The following is a 17,941-nucleotide window of genomic DNA, read 5'->3' on the forward strand; positions in this document are numbered from 1 at the left end:
TTCCTGGTCCTCATCTGTAAAATGAGGACGAGAACACCTTCTCCAAGGTTGTCATGAGGACATCGGGAGCTGATAGACACAAAGTAAATACAAACCAGGGTGTACTGGTCATTATCAATGGCAAGAATCAACAGAGCTTGCTTTGAATGAAGTTCTCCTCCCTCCCCACTGGCCTGGCTGGAGGCTGGTGGCAGTTGAACTGATATCCCAACAACCCCCAGCCCCTGTACTGACTAGCTGCTGCTGTGTAACAAATTCCCCCAAATGGATATGGCAGTACTAAAGCTGGAACGATACAGAGAAGATGAGCACGGCCCCTGTGCAAGGATGACACACAAATTCATAAAGCGTTCCATATTTTTCTGCTTCCCCCCAAAAAAGAATCAACATTGCCCTGAGTTTCTTTCCCTTACAGCTAAAGGAGTCCTCCCTAGCACACAGGCTGAGGTTGGGAATGTCTTCGAGGGCTGCAGGGCGGGCGGCTGGACAGCTGGCCCTGTCAGGACAGAATTTCTCATAGGGCCAGGACCCTGGCTCTCTGCTCCATCTTTCCCCAGCCACAGGCCCTCACACGTCTCTTCTGACCTCCAGGACCCTCATCCCCACCACACAGGGACTGGACCTGGATGTTCCGCTGGGTTTGGGGCCCAGTGAGGCTGAACACATTGTGGTCACTGATAAGGCCACAGTGTCCTCCCTGACCCGAGGATCTCACTTAGAAGAGGCTGATGACTCACTGTCCTGACCGGCCCTGTGGTGCCCTCTGCCACTAATTCTTACCTTGCCTGGCTCGAGGCAGCCCCACCCACCCCAGCAAAGGAAACAGGCCAGGCAGCCTCCACCTGCTCCTGACAGCTGGGCCTCCAGAGACGACAAAGCCTGACACCATCCTCTCAGGGGGATCCTCAGCGGGGCCGAGACCTGAACCAGTGCCCAGATGTTCAGAGTAACAGCTGCTGTTTATCAAGCGTGGAACAAGGGCTTCTGGACCACAGAAGGGCGCCAAGAAGCTAGAGTCAGGCCAGGAAAACTGCTCCTCTACCCATCCAGGACCCTACGTCTTTAACAGTGGCTGTCACTGGACAGAAATGAGCACAGACCTGGGGGGCTTTCTTCACGTAATGCTGCCAGTCCCATGAGTGAAGTTGTCCTCCCTTCCTACTGGCCTGGCTGGCTGCTGGTGGCAGCTGTGCTGAGGTCCCAACAACCCCCAGCCCCTGTACTGGTTAGCTGCTGCTGCATAACAAATTCCCCAAAATGTATACGGCAACTGGTTTCAGAAAGTGTGCTCGGTCACCAAGATGGAAGCTGTAGGGTCTTTCATAATTGGATCTTGGATCTTCCTCCTGCCGTATTCTGTTGTTCACACAGAGCAACCCTGACACTGAGCAGGAGGCGGCCACACTGGGCATGATCACCATGCTGGGCAGCCACTGGGCTCATCCCAGAAGCCAGATGGGGGTGGGGTTCAGAGGAGGTGGAAGTGTGAAAGACAACAAGCCTGGATCAATCTAAGTATTTACCAAGACCCTTGGTGGTGGAGAAGCTCACAGGAGCCCCTTGAATGCTATAGGAACAGGGTCCAGTTCTGAGCGGGGGTGTGGGGTAGGGGAAGTTGGGGATTGGCAGAGTGCAGATCTGAGAATGTTGAGGACCCACATGAGAGATCCGGGGGGACTCGCACGGTGACCTGCTCAGGAGTGCCCGAGGAGACCTGGGGCAGCCGACCGGCTCTCGAGCAGGGACTGGAGGAAAGGACAGCAAGGTCTTTGGAGCAGAAGGAACCATGGAAGCAAAGACTGGGAGAAAGAGAAACAGCCGGTGGCTTTCAGAACACCGCTGCCTGCCGTGTCCTTGCTGCTACCCAGGCCCTGAGTCCCTCCTCATGTTGCCCAGCAGACTTTGGATTCTGCCACTTTCCAGAAGGGAGTTTAGTTTAGCTTCCAGGTGGCTGTGGCTGTCTGCTCTGAGCCCTGGACCCGGGCCAGACCTCCGCAGTTTCGGCCCATCCCCCCTCTCTAGCGCTCCGCTCCCCACCCCTCCCTCCAGCAGCCCCACATCTGGCTTGGTTCTGCTGGAAACTTCATCCTCAGGGAAGTGGGGCGAGAGCATTGCCACAGAGCCAGCCAGCAAATTCCTGATGCGTGAACAGGTTGGTTTTCATCAAAAGATTTGCAAGTTCTGGACAGCCAGACACGTCTTTTTGGGTAACGACATTCGCAGGCCCAGGGCCAGGCTCCTGGCTCCCGGGCATGGGGCATGGGAGCTCTCTCTGTCCTGAGCCATCACCTCTGAATCCCCAAGCTGGGGCCCTGAGGGCTTCTCTTCCCTCCTAGGTTCTTGGGGACCTAAACTCTGATGGGATGGGACACATCCGACTTGTACAGACCAGGCCCTCAGAAGACAGCAGGGTTCCAGCCCCAGGCCTGACCCTTCCTCCAGGTGTGGCCAGCAGTCCCCTTCACATCTAGCCACCATGATGGTGACCACAGTCTCTCCCTGCCTGACGGGGATACGGGGTGCCCAGCCATGATTAGACAGCATTTCCGGTGTGTCTATAAGAGATCTTCCAGAAGGGGGCAGCACAGGAATTAGTGGGCTGAAAAAGCACAGATGCCCTCCAGTCCAATGGGGAAGGTGGGGTGCCCTTTCCCTGTCCCTGAGTGGTCGAGCTGAGTTACTCATCTCCTGCCCTTGGACTGGGCCTCATGTGCTGGTGCTCCTGGCCGTCAGCCCCTTCAGTTTTCCTGGGTCTCCCGCTAGCAGACAGATGGTAGATCTACCAGTCTCTTGGGAGCCAATTCCTTGAATAAACCTGAATTTCTCTATACATCGCCTACTAGACCTGTTTTGTGGTGAACACTGATTAACCCAGTGCCCCTTAGAAAGGTTAAGAAAATCATAGCCTGAGACCCCAGTTCAGGTCACCCTGGAGTTGTGGGCCACCTCTAGCCAATCAGCGCCTGTCCTTGCACCTGGGGCTCCCTGGGCACAGCCCCCTGGCAAGATTGCCAGAAGAGTGAGCCAATGAGATGAGGTCACACTAAGCATTTCGGCCATTGCTGTACCTACTGTCACATGAGTTTGTTTCTTGGGTTGGAGGTTCCCAGGATACCAGCATTTGTAGGAAATTCAGTTGAGGTCACCTCCTTGGGACTTTCCACCAAGGAGTTCAAAGGGAGCAGTGCTTCTAGATGAAGAGGAACAACCCACTGATGACTTTGGTCCTCAGCACATCATCTCCAGTGTCAGGAAGGGTTCCAAAGTCCCTTATGCCCCCTAAAGGTATGTTTAAGCTCAGGACCTGGGGATGAATGTGACCTTATTTGAAAATAGAGTCTTTCTAAATTCACAAGTAAGATGAGGTCATGCGGGAGGGTGGCTGGTTGTACAACTAATTTTCCTAAAGAAAGAAGAGACACAGACACAGAAGTGCCCAGGGAGAACCTGTGAGATGAGGGAGGCAGAGGCAGGAGGATGCACCTTCAAGTCTAGGTATTTTGATTTCAGACTTCAGCCTCCACATGTGTGAGAGGGAACATTTATTCCTTTTTTGGGGGAGGGGGTATTGAACTCAGAGCATTCAAACTGAGCTACATTTTTAAAGTTAGAATCTAGCAAAGTCACTAGGTTGCCCAGGCTGGGCTTAAACCTGTGACCCTCCTGTCTTAGCCTCCCAGAGTGCTGGGATTACAGGTGTGCACCACCCGTTACATCCAGCAGCCCCAAGAAACTAGGTCCTAAACGGTACCTCAGGAAAGGCTTCCCAGAAGAAGGGTTGTGTAAGTCAAGATCTGCAGGATGGTGTGCAACTTGTGTGCAGGAACTGAGTCCTAAAATCAAGCACAGGGGCACACGCCTGTGATCCTAGCCCACAGGGCAAATTGTGGAAGCCAACACAAGGAAGCTGGGTCTCATGACCTCACTAGCGCCGCCCTGGGAATTCTGGGGCCAGGCTGTGTTTTTCACTGATTAGGGCTGCGTGTCCCCGCTTTCCCCTCCTTCTCCCTTTCCCTTTACCTCTCTGCTCCTCTCTGCTGTACCCCTCCTTTCCCGCCCTCTCTTCCTCCCAAATCCCTTGTGTGATCTCCATGTTGGTGTCACTCTGCAGAAGTCCCTCTGTGGCCACACCAGGGACACAGCTCTCATCACTCCACCCACCCCTTTTTTTTTGGTACTGAGGATTGAACTTGGGACCTTGCACTTGTAAGGCAGGTGGCAGAATCACTGAGCCAAATCCCAGGTCCCCCATCGCTCTGTTTTGAATAGCATTAGCCCAAGACACAATCACTGTGCTGAGCTCTTCCTGAATGTCTTTTTCATCTGTCTTTCACATGAAAGTAAAATCTTACTCTGCTAAGGATTCAAGGTGCATCCTAAGAGTAAGGAGGGGTGAAGGGAAGTGAAGTGTGATTTCTAAAGATCCCAGCTTGGCAGGTAGGAGGGTGGGTTGTGGCTAAGGCAAGACCCAGTACAAAGCCAGTTACTGTGTGAAAGTTCACAGGTAACAGCTGAGAGCCAGGAAGTCAATGTGGTTGGAGTCAAGAGAGGATGTGATGTGGGCTACACAGCAGTAGTGAGGATGGAGAGACGTGGGGATTCCTGAGAAACACAGGAAGCCGCATGGAGGAGATGCGGTGCCTGACAGAGTGTGGGGAAGGGAGCGCAAGGACTCTGGTTTACGGTACAGCAGGGGGAAGTTGGCAGACGAAGTGATGACTGCCCACCCACACGGGGTGAGCGCGAGCTGCCAGAGGGGATTGGGACGGAGATGTGGAGAACGGCTGTAACATCTGCAGGTGTAGCCCAGCATTCTGGAAATGCCTGGCCTAGAGATGCCGAGCAGGAGGTCTCTTGCCTAAAATGAGTGAAGGAAGCATGGGAAATACCTAGGCAACTTGGGCACAGAGGGAAAAGAGGAAGTGGCCCTGGGCAGGACTCTGGGGAGCAGCAAAGGTCAGGACTGAGGAGAGCGGGAGAAGCCAGCAGAGGAGGCTGGAGAGAGGGAAGCCACGGGCATACGCATGGAAGCCCAGCAAAGGGTGTCCGACGAGGTGGAAATGGCCAGCTATCCCAACGCTCTTTCCTAGCCAAGTAAGAAGTATAGGGCTGGGACCTTCTGGAGGCGATTGCATCAGGAAGGCTCGGCCTTATCGATGGCTTCCTCCACGAACAGAGTCATGGCTTCCTGGACTCCTGGGAGGTGGGGCCTAGATGGGAAGTAGGTCACTGAGAGGCGCCCTGGCCCTGCCCTTTCCTGACCACCATGAGGTGAGCAGCTTTCCTGCACCAGGCCCTTCCACATGATGACACAGCCTAGATGCAATGGAACCTGCCAGTGACTGAAATCTCAGAGACTGTGAGCCAAAATAAACCTTTCCTCTTCACTGGATTTCTGTTGGGTATTTTGTTACAGCTACAGTAAGCTAACACCCTGTATCCTTGGAATTTATTGACAAAGAGGTCACTTGTCGTCATCTTGGCAAAAAACTTTACATTGTAAGAGACAGAGGAAAAATCACAGTTGGAATGTGTGTGTGTGCGTGTGTGTGCGTGTGTGTGTGCACACATGCAACTCTTTCCAGAACTTAAACTGAAGCCTAGAAAGGAGACAGAGACTCCAGAGATGGGAGAGAAGGAACAGAGGAAGGTTGGGTGGCTTGTCTGAAATGGAATGGTATGAACTTGTGCCACACAGCATGCAGAATAGAAGGGAGAGGGAGAAAACACAGGCAAGAGGGAGACACTGTCTGTCTGTCTGTCTGTCCGTCCTTAAGAAGCAGGAGGGCTGGATGCAGAGACCCCGAAGATGGACACCCTTGAAAGAGGAAGCAGAAAAGAAAAAGAGGAGAGGCAACTCCTTAGGGAAGTGTCCACAGCCATCACATGGGATAGACCACCAAGCAGCTCAGGGTAGAGCAGGGGGCAGAGGCCTCGAAAGAGGCTCCATGCCGACAGCTCTGCAGTCTCCTCCAGCCCTGCTGAATGCCTCTACCTCCTCCAGAGATCTGTCCCAATGCCACGTCCATGCAGAGCCACTCGGAGCCCTCCAAGAGCCACACAGCCCCCGTGGCACACATTGTGCCTGGACCCCTCAATTCTTCCTTGGAACACTTTTCTATAAAACCTGGATATTTCTCTGAGAGCAAGTTAAGAAAAGTATTCTTTGACTGATCGCCTGTCTGTGCAAGGTCCCTGTAGAGATGTCTGTGTCCTGGTCCTGGGGAAGGTGTCATCTTATTTGGAAGAACATATTTTGCCAGTGTGACTGAGGCAAGGATGCTGACGTGGGGAGACGGCACTAAACATTCCAAGTGGCCCAGGGTCCTCACAAGAGTCCTCACAAAAGGAGGGCAGGAGGGTTAGAGTCAGAAGAGATGGGACCACGCTGCATAACTGGCTTCCAGGGTGGAGGAAGGGGTCACCGCCAAGGGACACAGGTGACCTCTACAAGGAAGGGCACAGGCAAGGAAGCCGGTTCTCCCTCCGAGCTCAGAAGGAAGCAGCCTTGCTAACACCCGACTGTACCCGGGAGAGACTTTGGACTTCAGCTCTCCAACACGATAGGATAATAACTGTGCATTGTTTTTTAGCTGCTGCATTTGTTATGAAAATTTGTTGTGACGGCAGCAACAAGCTCATACAGCCACATCTGGCTGTGTTTTGCTTTTTGCTTTCCTTCCGCCGACCGCTCTATCCCCTCGCGCACACTGCTCACTCGCGTGTTTAATCTATGCGCCAGGTATGTGTATACTCTGAGGAAATATGCAGCGGTCTTTTCTGCATATAAGCTTTTGATTTGTGGGAACGTCATTGTGGTCTAGTTCTCGTGCTTCCTGATATTTTTCTCTCAGAGTTAAAAAAAAAAAAAATTACCTCAGCTGCACCTGGCTGCTGTATAGGACTCAGCCGCTGGAACACCACGATTTCTGTCCAAATTCTGCCGCTCCGTTGTTTTGGGGTGAACGACCTTAGACATCTTCATGGAGTTGGGAGAGAGTTTCTCCATCTTGGACATCCACAAAATACATTCGCTAAGGACTGCGAGTCAGTCCTGGGAACAAGTGCACCCCACTTCCAGTCCTCCCAGCAGTGCACCGGGCTCTGCTCTGCCACTTCCCCGTAAGGTTTGATATGCTACTTGCTAACTTGTGACTGTAGCATGTGTGTGAGGAGTCATGTCTCATTTGCATAAATTTGCATAATCATCCCCCCATGAGCGCGAGTATTCTTTTATATGCTTCTAGCCCTTTGGGCATTTTCTCCTGGGAATCACATATCTATTTCTTTTGCCAATGCACTGGTAACTATGTCTTAACCTGATTCTAGGAATTCCTTACACCTTTCTTTATAGCTAGTCTGTTTTGATCATTGAACTATATTCTCCCAGGGTAACATTTAACTTTGCACATTGTGGTACTTATTGACTAAACACTGTTAATTTTGACATAGGCAAATCATTGTTTTTGCCTTTTCAGGTTTGTACATTTGTAACCTTGCTTACAAAAACCACCCTGTAACAGACTGTCTTACTATTCTTAGAACGTTGTCCATAATTTCATTATAGTTACCTTTTGCATCCTGCTGGTATCTATCTTTGTTATCAAGTTTTACAATTTCACCTACAAATGTCTTGTTCATGTTACATTTTCCTAGATGATTTGTACATGCGTTGTTATGGTGGCTAGAAGTCCCTTTCCTACTGTATTTCCTTATTTATTGTTATTTTAGAAGGGTATTAATGAATTTTGTTGTTTGATCTTATATTTAGCTATCTTGAATAACTATTTATTTTAGTTTTGTTTTTTGTATGCTGCTTGCTTTTATTTGTAGATAATCATATTTCACACTATAGATAGTTTCATCTCTTCAGTTACAGTAGCTACAATCCTTATCTCTTTTTCTTATTTTATTGCTTTGGTCAGGACCTCCAGTACTATGTTCAGTAACAATAGGTACAATAGTCTGTTCTCCATTACTATAATAAAATACTTAAGGCCAGGTTCTCATAAAAAAATTTATTTAGCATAGTTTTGGAAGCTGAAAGTCCAAACAAGATGGCCCAGGCTCTGGTGAGGGTCCATTAATCCTTGCTGTGTCATAAGATGGTGGGTGACATTGTGACAGGAAGACAAATGGCAGAGAGAGAATACATAGGAGACAGGAAGGCAGACAGGGTCAAGCTCACTGTATTATAACAAACTTGCTTTCCAGTGGCCTAACTCAAGATACCAGAATTGCCTCAGCCCCCTTCCAGAACAGCGCCCCCAATAACCTAACTAACTCTCACTAGGCTTCTCCCCTTAAAGTCCCACTATCTCTATAAACACTGGCCCTCTGTGGGCAATGCACGAACCTGGGATGCACCCCCTCAGCAAAGTCCTGACCCTCGCAGTGGTCATTCTTATCTTATACCTGCACATAAGAGGAATGAGCCTGAAAGACTAAACATGTTTGCATTAAATATATTTACTGTAGGATTTTAGTAAAAGACATTATTGAGTCAAAGTTTTGCTTTGTTTTTTTTACTTTTTAGTGTCTGATCATTTTCATCATAGAGGGCTGCTGAGCTTTACCAAATACTTTTGCCACTGAGATATGTGATTCTTTGCCCTTAGTCTGCAAGTGTGGTGAAAAACAAAGAGATTTATACACGATACTGGACCGTTCTTAGATTCCTCAGCTTTAAAAAGAATTTGCTACTATTTTCTTCAGAGTAACAAGTAAGGACAGCAGTGAAATTGGCTATCATTTTCTTTTCTTACACTGTCCTTATAAAGTTTGGAAAGCTGGGCTTTAGGGGCTGGCAGCTTGCTCTCTATTAGGGTAGACCCTGTGCTCTTCTGGTTTGGAAAAGGGGACTAAGACAGTTTTTCCATATATTTTTCTCAAAAAAATAGCAAGGCCTCTCAGGGATGTGGGTTTTCGTGGACTTAGGAGACAGTCTTCAGTTGGTCAGAGTGAGCAGAGGGATTGCTGAGGCCAGGAAGCAGAGGTGCTGATGGAGATCTGGATGGTGGAAAATGAATTGTCACACAGGGACCAGTGGTGCCCAGCACAGGCCACCGCTGGGCAAGGGGGCACCTGGCACAGATCTGGGGACTCAAGAGTCCGGCTTCAACCTTATGTTCCTGTGCTCCCAGGCTACGTGGCCTTGGACAAAGCATTTCTCCTCTTGGGCTGGTGCCTCTAAAACTCTATGAAATGGGTTGGTGATTATTTAAGGCCTTTCTGCCTGTGATTTGTCACAAGCTAGGGGATCAATTACTTGGAGGAAGGAAGTGAAATGTACAAAGATTCAGAGGGGAAAAGGATTATGAAGTCATAATAAAATCCAGGTTTCCTAGGATGCAGTCAGTGACTATGAATATTACTACTAATAATAGTGTTTTATTGCAAACAAATGATGAATCCTAAGGACCCAGGGCATCCCGGGGCAGGCACAGTGCCCAGTGATGGTCCTGTCACACATGTGCACAGGCCACACCGCTTTCATCTGTTGTGGGGGACGTGGCGCTTCTCCTGCCTTCCTAGCACGAGATAGGCAGTGATGCCCCGCACAGCTCAGTAACAAAACACGGGCCAGCTGTGCGCGTGTGGCTGTCTTTCCTCGGGTCCTACAGAGCTTGTGATTGTTACTGCAAAAGAAAATAAAAAAATCATCATCATACTTCCACCCTTCTTCCACAGATGCCACACTGCTCTCTGCTGCCTCCCGGCCAAGCCTCTCTGCGTGCCCGCTGTCTTGTTTCAGTGCCGTTCATTCCTGTTCTGAAAAGGTGTTTTCCTGAGCAAGACGGATGCAAAGCAATGGGCAGTTCAAGGGACTGAGGCACAGCAGCCCTGACCAGGATCCTGCATGGAGATCCACACTGCAGCAGACACGGGGCTGATGGTGATTCCTGAGGCCCCAGTGATAACGTGCACATCCTGATTCAGAGGACACCCATAATGTGAGGAAGGTGCTCTCACCTAACTGAGAGGGAGGCTGAATCGTGCAGTGTCAGTTACGCTGCTCGCCCTGCCCCGAGGGGCCTCCGAGTCTGCAGTGACAGATGCTGGCCACCCCCTGTCCCCTCCGGCCTGTGTGAGGGGTGGATCTGGGTGATGGGGAGCCAGACTGGCTGGGTGCAAGTCTGGCTGGTGTGGGGCTGGGGTCAGAATCCAGGCTGCAGGCAGCGAGGAGTCATCTCAGCATTAGGGCTTGTGCCGTGACCCCAGCCGCCTTAGTGCGGCTGCTCTCTCCTTCCCTTCTCCAGAGCCCTTCTGTCTTTGTCATCGTGGCACAGTGATGGAGGCGGTGACAGCAGTAGGCTGAGTGCTTATTGTCACCACAGTGCCGAGTCCAGGCAAATCCCTTAAAGTTGCCCTCCTGGCCGTTTTTCAAAGCTGGCTCTGCAGGCCCACTCATCCCTGGAGAACACTCTCCAGACGGGGAAATGGCGCGAGCGGCTGGCCCCGGACTCAAAGGCCCAGCACTCTGTTCCACACAGTCCTGAATCTGCCCAGCCGCCAGCCACACCGGGCTGCAGCTTTGGACTTAGTATCATTGTCATTTGCAGAAAACGAAAATGACCACCAAGCCTGCCTCCCCCGGGGGTGGCTAAGGATCAAATGAGTAAAAGAATCGATTAAAAGGTCAAATTGTCCCACAAATGGAAGCGATTTTTAACATCCTCAAAACTCTGCTTTTCTTACTCCTCTTCCCAATTTCCTCGTTCCTGCTCTATAATGGAGTCAGGACAAAAGCGGTGATTCTTCAAGCGGCACAAGCAGGGTTTGTCCCTCAGAGAGGCCTCTCCTCCCAGCCTCCGGGGTTCTCACAGTTTCCCGGGTGTTCAGCGGCCCCAGGACCCCGCACCAGGGCAGCGATGGAAATGATTAGCTCCCTTCTTCCTATCTGAGCGTCAGGCCTCTCTGGGCTCTTAAATACGATCTTTGTTTTCAGAGCAGGTTCTATTTTTATTTCTCTTGCTAAAGGAACTCTGTAGCTCGCAGTCCTAGCACAAAGGGCCCTAATTAATTTCCCCTGCCTTTAAATATTTTTTCAAAGTATGTGTTTGAAAAGGACATTGAAAAAAAAAGTTCCATGACTCTGGAGGAGGCAGATTCCAACGTATTTCTCACTGCTTTCCACTTGGAGGGCGGCCCGCCCCTCGCCGCCCGCCCGCAGGGTGGCCTGGCGGCTTCGCCCGATTCCTCAGCTGGGCAGTGCTGACCGCTCCTCCTCCACCGGGACGGCTGCCTCCTCCATCCCTCCTGCCGACTCTGAGCGCCGGCTTCTCAGGCCACAACCCGCCTCATGCAGGCTCCCGGTTACAGGCCTGGCAGAGGTGATGGGGAAAGAGGCCTGGGCCTTTGGAAAAACCATTAGGGCGGATTCCTTCGCCTGGTCCCGCTCCCCAGGATGGCCAATGAGCCAAACCATACACGTTGGCTGTTGATTTATTATCGATCTGGCTGTCTCAACTTTGAAATGATATTCCTCAAACTGACTGTGTCCTCAGAAAGCCACAAGGAGTCTGAGCCCAAGACCTCAGGGCGAGAGTGAAGCAACCAAGATCAGAGGGCTGGGGAGGCAGCCCTGTCCTGGGGGACTCGCTCTGGTTCTGAAGTTCCTCCTGGAGGAGAAGTTGTTTTCGAAGAGCAGATGTTTGTTGAAAAGGTTCTCCCCTTTCCACACCTGAGCCTCCAAGGTGCAGGCTCCAGCTTCTGGAACGAATCCTACTGAAGTCTGGGAGGCGAGGGCCCGGTTTCCAGCATTGGAGAGCCCGGCCTGCAGTCCCACTATCAGCACTCTGAACTTTAGGATGGGAGGCACTGTCGAGGCCGATGAGAGGGGAACCCTTTCCAGCCACCAAGTGGAGGTGACAGTGACGGGAGCCGGCTGCTCCCTTCCCTGTCTTCCTGCACTTCCCCTCCAGCCTCTTCTCCCCTCCTGTCCTCGTTCCGTCTGCTCTGCTGTGCCCACCCCCACCATTCCCTCACAGCCTCCTCTTCTCCTTCATCTCTCCTCTCTCCTCTCTCTGGCTCTCCCTCCCTGCCCAGGATCATGGCCAGTGTCCCCCTCGAGCGGAGGCCAGCAGCAGCACTGAGGGACGGTCTTCCCGCTGCCCCTGTGGCCGGAGAGCAGACCCCACCCCACAGCCACCTGGTCACCTGTGATGCCCTCTCTTGTTCCTTCCCAGTGGAGTGGGCCTGGTGACAGACTCGGGGGTCTTCTCTTTGTAGTCATAAACACCGAGCAAGGCACAGAGTGAGCCAGCTGTGCTTGTCCCCCATACCTGGGTCTCCAGACCCCAGACTGAGGCACCCTGGAGTGACCTCAGGTCTAGGAGGTGATGGCTGGGTCTCTATTCTCAGATAACAGCACCCAGCTGCCCAGCTCAGAGCCCAAGCTCACCTATAGAGGAGCGGAGCTTTCAGGACACCGTGTAGCCCTTCACCCTTGGGGACCTCCGACCGAGGACAGAAGTGTCCTGAGGGGCACCTCAGAAGAAGCCCAATCCAGGTGCCCTGCAGAGAATGTGGCTGGGACAGATGAGGCTACAGAGGTGTGAGACCCCAGGAAGTGTGCAAGTGCACACCAGCACATCTGTGAGTGGGTGTGGTCCAAGACCCGGGAGGAGTAAAAAGAGGAAATGGAACAAAAGCCCTATCTGAAAAGACGATGGCCGAGAATTGACCAAAACTCTTGGGCAGACTAATTCTACATTAATAATCCTGAATTATTAATTCTATGAAACCCTAGAGATCTAGGCAGTCTGATCGTAGACTGTACGCTTACATTCTGCTATTCGGCCTGTGAAGATTCAGTGTGAATATTTATCATTTCACTGCTAATGTCTTTCTAGGGGGTTATCGATTTCGTTTGTCTTTCAAACAATCAACTTTTGACTTTGATTTTCCTTTATTGTTTATATTCTGTTTCATTCACATCTGCTCTTGTTTCTATTATTTCCTTCCTAGTATTTTTGAGGGTTATAATTTGCTGTTCTTTTTTCTAATTTCTTGAAATGAATAATTATTTAAGTGGTTTTCAGCCCACCTCTTTTATTTCCTAACACTCTGTGGCACTCCTTGTATCTCTAGCTTGATATTATTGTTGGAAAATTCTTGGTCATTATTTCTTTAAATACCATTTGTCCACTCTTTGCTTCTTCTGGGACTCCAATGAGATGCATATTTGGACTCACTTTGGTCTGACACAAGCTACTTTATCGTAAGAGTACAAGTATAACTTTTCATCTTTTAAAATCTTCTTTTAGGGCTGGGGATTTAGCTAAGTGGTTCCACCACCTGCCTCACAAGCACAAAGTCCCAAGTTCAGTCCCCAGTACGAAAAAAAAAAAAAAAATCTTATTTTAATAATTTTTCAAGTTAACAGAATCTATTATTTTCTCTTGTCCCTTTTGCTTTGAGGCAATAAACAAACAAATCATAAGTCCTTCTGTGCACTTTAGTTGAGACGTTTTAGGCTTAGCTTTCCAGAATATGCTAATAAATAAACCTCACAATGGTATTGTATTTATACATCTTTAAATTTAGTGGAGCAGTTTGCTTACTTCCTTTCTGTATTATTTTTTGGTACTGGGGATCAAACTCAGGACCTTGTGCTTGAGAGGCTGGCAGTGGAACCACTGAGCTAAAGCCCTGGCCCAGTACTTCTTTAAATTTCACTTGAATTGTATGGAGTCAACAGGGATAATTTTTCCCCATTTTTTTTTTTTGCAAATAAATACACAGAAGCTCATTAAAATGGAACAAAGAAGTTTATGTGAATTCTTCTACTGCTGCTAATTAAGTAAAAGAATCCTGACTAAAATTTAGTTCTTGGTCAAAGACTAGCTGCTACTCGCGCTTCTTTTTGATTGTAGACTCCCAACGCCTCACCCTCCTGAACACTACAGAGCTCGCCAGGGCCCAGGTATACAGTAGGGGCTCTAGGAATGCCTGTGGAGCGGATTTGTGTTTTGTTGATTCATCTGTTGCCTCAGATTTTATTTTAAAAGGAACTAAGAATAATAAATCAAATTTGGATGCCAAAAAGAACCCACAGGAATTGATGAGGAATACAGCATCAATCCGCTAAAACTCTTACTCAACATTTATTTTCCTCTTTCTTATATTTAGGCACATCTGGGTATAACTAAATCAGATCAATCTGCCCCCGTGAGACAGGCAGCTTAATCAGCCCTTTGCTGCCCCTCTAAAACCCCAAAAAACAAAAACGAGGCAGGCTGACATCATATATCAGTTAATGAGGCCTATTATGTTCTAAAATGATAGGCATGTAAATCAAAGCCATTTTTGAAATAAGTCCCTCCAAATTCCAGGGGTTAGAACCATATAACCTTCATTTTCATGGAAAATTCTGAAGCACTTTGAAAAGAAAGAAAAAAATAGAGCTATCTTTGAAATGTTGCTGAAACACCGAGGAGGGGCTACAGTTGTTTTGAAGAAAATTACTGGTGAGCTTGTCGAAAATTGGAAAAAGATAATTTTCCCCGATCTGGGTCACAGGAGGACTTACATGGCTTTGTAAGTTACCATCTGAGAGGAACGGGGATCTTGATAGAGCCTTTTGGAAAAAGCTACAAGAGGCTTTGGAGAGCAATGTTATTCATCTGTTAAAATGTAGCGATGCAATTTTTGTTATTTGCTTATTCAATACAAATCTCCAGACTCCGGTCTCAAGTTTTGCCTCCCGCTCTGAAACCAAAATCCTTAAAGAAATAGTCAAAATTGTCAGTGGTGTTTCTAAAATGGGACACTGGGCAGAGTCAAACTTGACCTGTTGACTTTTAAAAATTGTTTTAATCCACTTTATGAACTTCGCTGAGATACAATGTGTGTGTGTAAACTGTAAAATGCACCCATCTGAAGCACACAGTGCGGTGAGTTTTAAGCAGTGTGTATACTTGTGCTGTGTACAGCATCAAAATCAAAGCTTAGATCCCACCACCACCACCACCAGGAATGGAACTCGGGCCCTTGTGCTCGCAAGGCAGTCGGTGGCACCACTGAGCTAAATCCCTGGCTCATAGATTGCTTCTTGACTACCAAAATAACTATGCCTGTCCCAACTCTTACAACAGCTTTACACCGTCTCCAAGAATGCGCCACACCCTGGCAGTTTGGGGTTGTCAGGTTTTAGATATGAATGGGCACTTTTTCACATGCTTACCAGCAATCCCTGTGTCTTCTTATGCATAGTCTCTTCAAATCTATTGACCACTTTAAATCATGTTGTTATTGTTGTTCTGATTGGGTTTTAAGAGTTCCTTATATATCTGGAATCTAAGTCCTTTGTCAGATATATACATAAAGTGGATATTTCCTCCTAGCCTATGCCTTCTATTTTTACTTATTGAAGATGATTCTCAAAGATCAAAAGTTGTAAATTTTTGATGAAGATTGTTTTGAACAGGATTGTACCTCCCACCCCCACTCCAGTTCTTATATTGAAGCCCTAAACTCCAGTGAGCCTGTGTTTGCAGAGAGGGTAATTAGTATTGAATGAGGTGATAGGGGTGGAGTTCTAGTCTTGAGGGATTAATGTCCTTATGAAACTAGGAAGGGACACCAGGGATGTATACACACAGAGAAGACACCAGGAGGGGCCTCAGTGAGAACGTATTTATCTGCAAATTATGAAAAGCAGCTTCTGGAAGACCCTTCTGACATTGATCTTGACTTTCCAGCCTCTGAAACTATGAGAAAAGACATTTATTTCGTTCAGTATGCCGGGTCTGTGTTACTCTGTTATGGCAGCCACTGTGGTCAAATAGAAAGAGAGAGTGCTTACTCTTTTGTGCTTATTTATTTTTCTTTCCCAGATAAGAAATCTTTACCTACCCTAAGGCCCCAAAGATTTTCTCGTTTTATTTTTTGCCTAGGTTCTTTATAATTTTACCTTTGCCTTTCAATATTTTATCTACTTTGGATTAATTTTAAGGTGTGCTTTTCAGCAGGAATTGAGGTTCATTTTTCTCCCCGGGTAGTTATTCCAGTATTAAAAGACTGTCATTTCCTGTATTTTGTTCTATTAATATCATGAATTACATTGATTATTGAATTTTACTTCTTTATTTACTTGTTATGTTGTGGGGGCTGGGGCTTGAACCCAGGGCTCATGCACACTAGGAAGCATTCTACCACTGAACCACATGCTGCGTTCCTGATTGTTGGATATGAAAGCAATCTTACGTTCCTGGGATTAGCTCTACTTTTACATGGTCTGCTATCTCTTTTGTTTGTTTTGTTTTGTTTTTGGTACCAGGGATCGAACTTGGGTCCTTGCGCTTGTGAGGCAGGTGCTGGAACCACTGAGCTAAATCCCCGGCCCCATTGTGTGCTATCTTTTAAAACAGCCTTGTTTATATTTTCTAAAAATTTTTGAGTATATGCTCAGAGTGGTATTGGTCTACAGTTTTTTTGTAATGTCTATGTAGTTTTAAGATTAAATTATCATGCTCTCATAAAGAGTTGGGACATGTTCCATTCTTCTTTTTCTGAAAGAGTTTTATTTCATTTACTTTTGGAATAGATACATTTCTTTCTTAAATATTTGCTGGAATTCACTAATGAAGACATCTGGATCGGAGTATTTTGGGTTTTTGAGGGGATACTCTTAAATCGTGAATTCAATTCCTTTAATGAACGTGTGTTTATGTTTCCAACTCCTGTTTCATTTTCTGTTTTCCTCAGAGTTTAGCAAAAACTAAACACAGAAACAGGACTAAGAAACCACAAAAATGAAATAAGTAAGAATTTATGTAAGTCATGCAATTATTGCCCTTAAAACATAAGTTGGCTAAAGCAAGCTTAAAAAGTAGAGATGCAGGAGACAACCTGAACTCCTGAACTAATCCACCTTTCTTTTCCTCTGCCTCATCTTCCACCACATACCCCTCTCTGATTTCGGAAATTCCAGAGTTTCTTGGAGAGGCACAGGGCACCAAGGAAGGACATGGTCATTTAGTGGGACGTGTCTCCATTGTGATATGAAGCTGAGGTTGGAGTCAGGGGATAAAGTATTTTTCTTCAGTGTGCGGTCAAGCTTAATGTTTTAGAAAACATAACTCTATTTACCACTTCTTTGCTCTATATGGGTTTGTCGATTTCAGAGTAAATAGCCAAGGCATTTTATTTGCTTATGAGATTTGCAAGTTACATCAGTCAAAGCAGGACATCGTAGCTAACATAAACAATCCTAATGGTGAAACATTTATCAAATTCAGGAAACATATTCATAACATTTATAAGGCTGCTTAGACTTTCTGTTTCTTCTTTGGTCAGTTATATTTCTTAGCATTTGGCCATTTCATCCAAGTGATTGATTTTATTGGTATAAAGTTATTCATTTCATTCTCTTACTATTTCTTCCAGTGTGTAGAACCTACAGTTATATTTTCTCTTTCATTGAGCATGTTAATGTTCTGTCCAATGCCCCTGCCACCATTCACAAGCTTTTCAGTTTATTGACCTTTATGAAAGTAAGCTCCATGTTTTATTAGTTTTCAATTGCCTTTTCTATGTCATTGATTATTGCTTCTTATTCTTTTTTCTACTTACTTTGGGTATAATTTGCTATTTTCTTAAGATGGAAGAATAAAATACTGATTTAACGATTTTTCCCTCTTTTCTAAAATAAGCTGACAGCTGAGGCTTTTCTCAGTGGTTCTGCTGCCTGTCTTGCAAGCACAAGGACCCGAGTTCGATCTCCAGTACCTAAATAAATAAATAAGTAAAATAAAATAAGCAGACAGACATTCTTCGTGAAATACTACCTTAGCAGTAGCCCACAAACATTCTCATGCTAACTTTTCATTTTCATTTAGTAAAAATATTTTTAAGCCTCTCTTGTGAACTGCTCTTTGAATTGAGTTATTTATAAGAGTGTTATTTAATTTCCATGTATTTTTCAGTTTTAAATATC

The 17,941-nt window shown here is 47.3% G+C and overlaps 1 non-coding gene across 1 annotated transcript; it reads left to right on the forward strand.

Moving 5' to 3' along the window:
* The first annotated feature begins 260 nt into the window (after positions 1–260).
* LOC117283396 lies at positions 261–362 on the forward strand. The gene has a single exon (XR_004514373.1). It is a non-coding gene; the product is annotated as a U6 spliceosomal RNA (small nuclear RNA).
* The last annotated feature ends 17,579 nt before the right edge of the window (positions 363–17,941 follow it).

Source organism: Fukomys damarensis, unplaced genomic scaffold (genome assembly GCF_012274545.1).
Source record: "Fukomys damarensis isolate Sample0158 unplaced genomic scaffold, DMR_v1.0_HiC HiC_scaffold_25, whole genome shotgun sequence".
NCBI classification, from domain to species: Eukaryota; Metazoa; Chordata; class Mammalia; order Rodentia; family Bathyergidae; genus Fukomys; species Fukomys damarensis.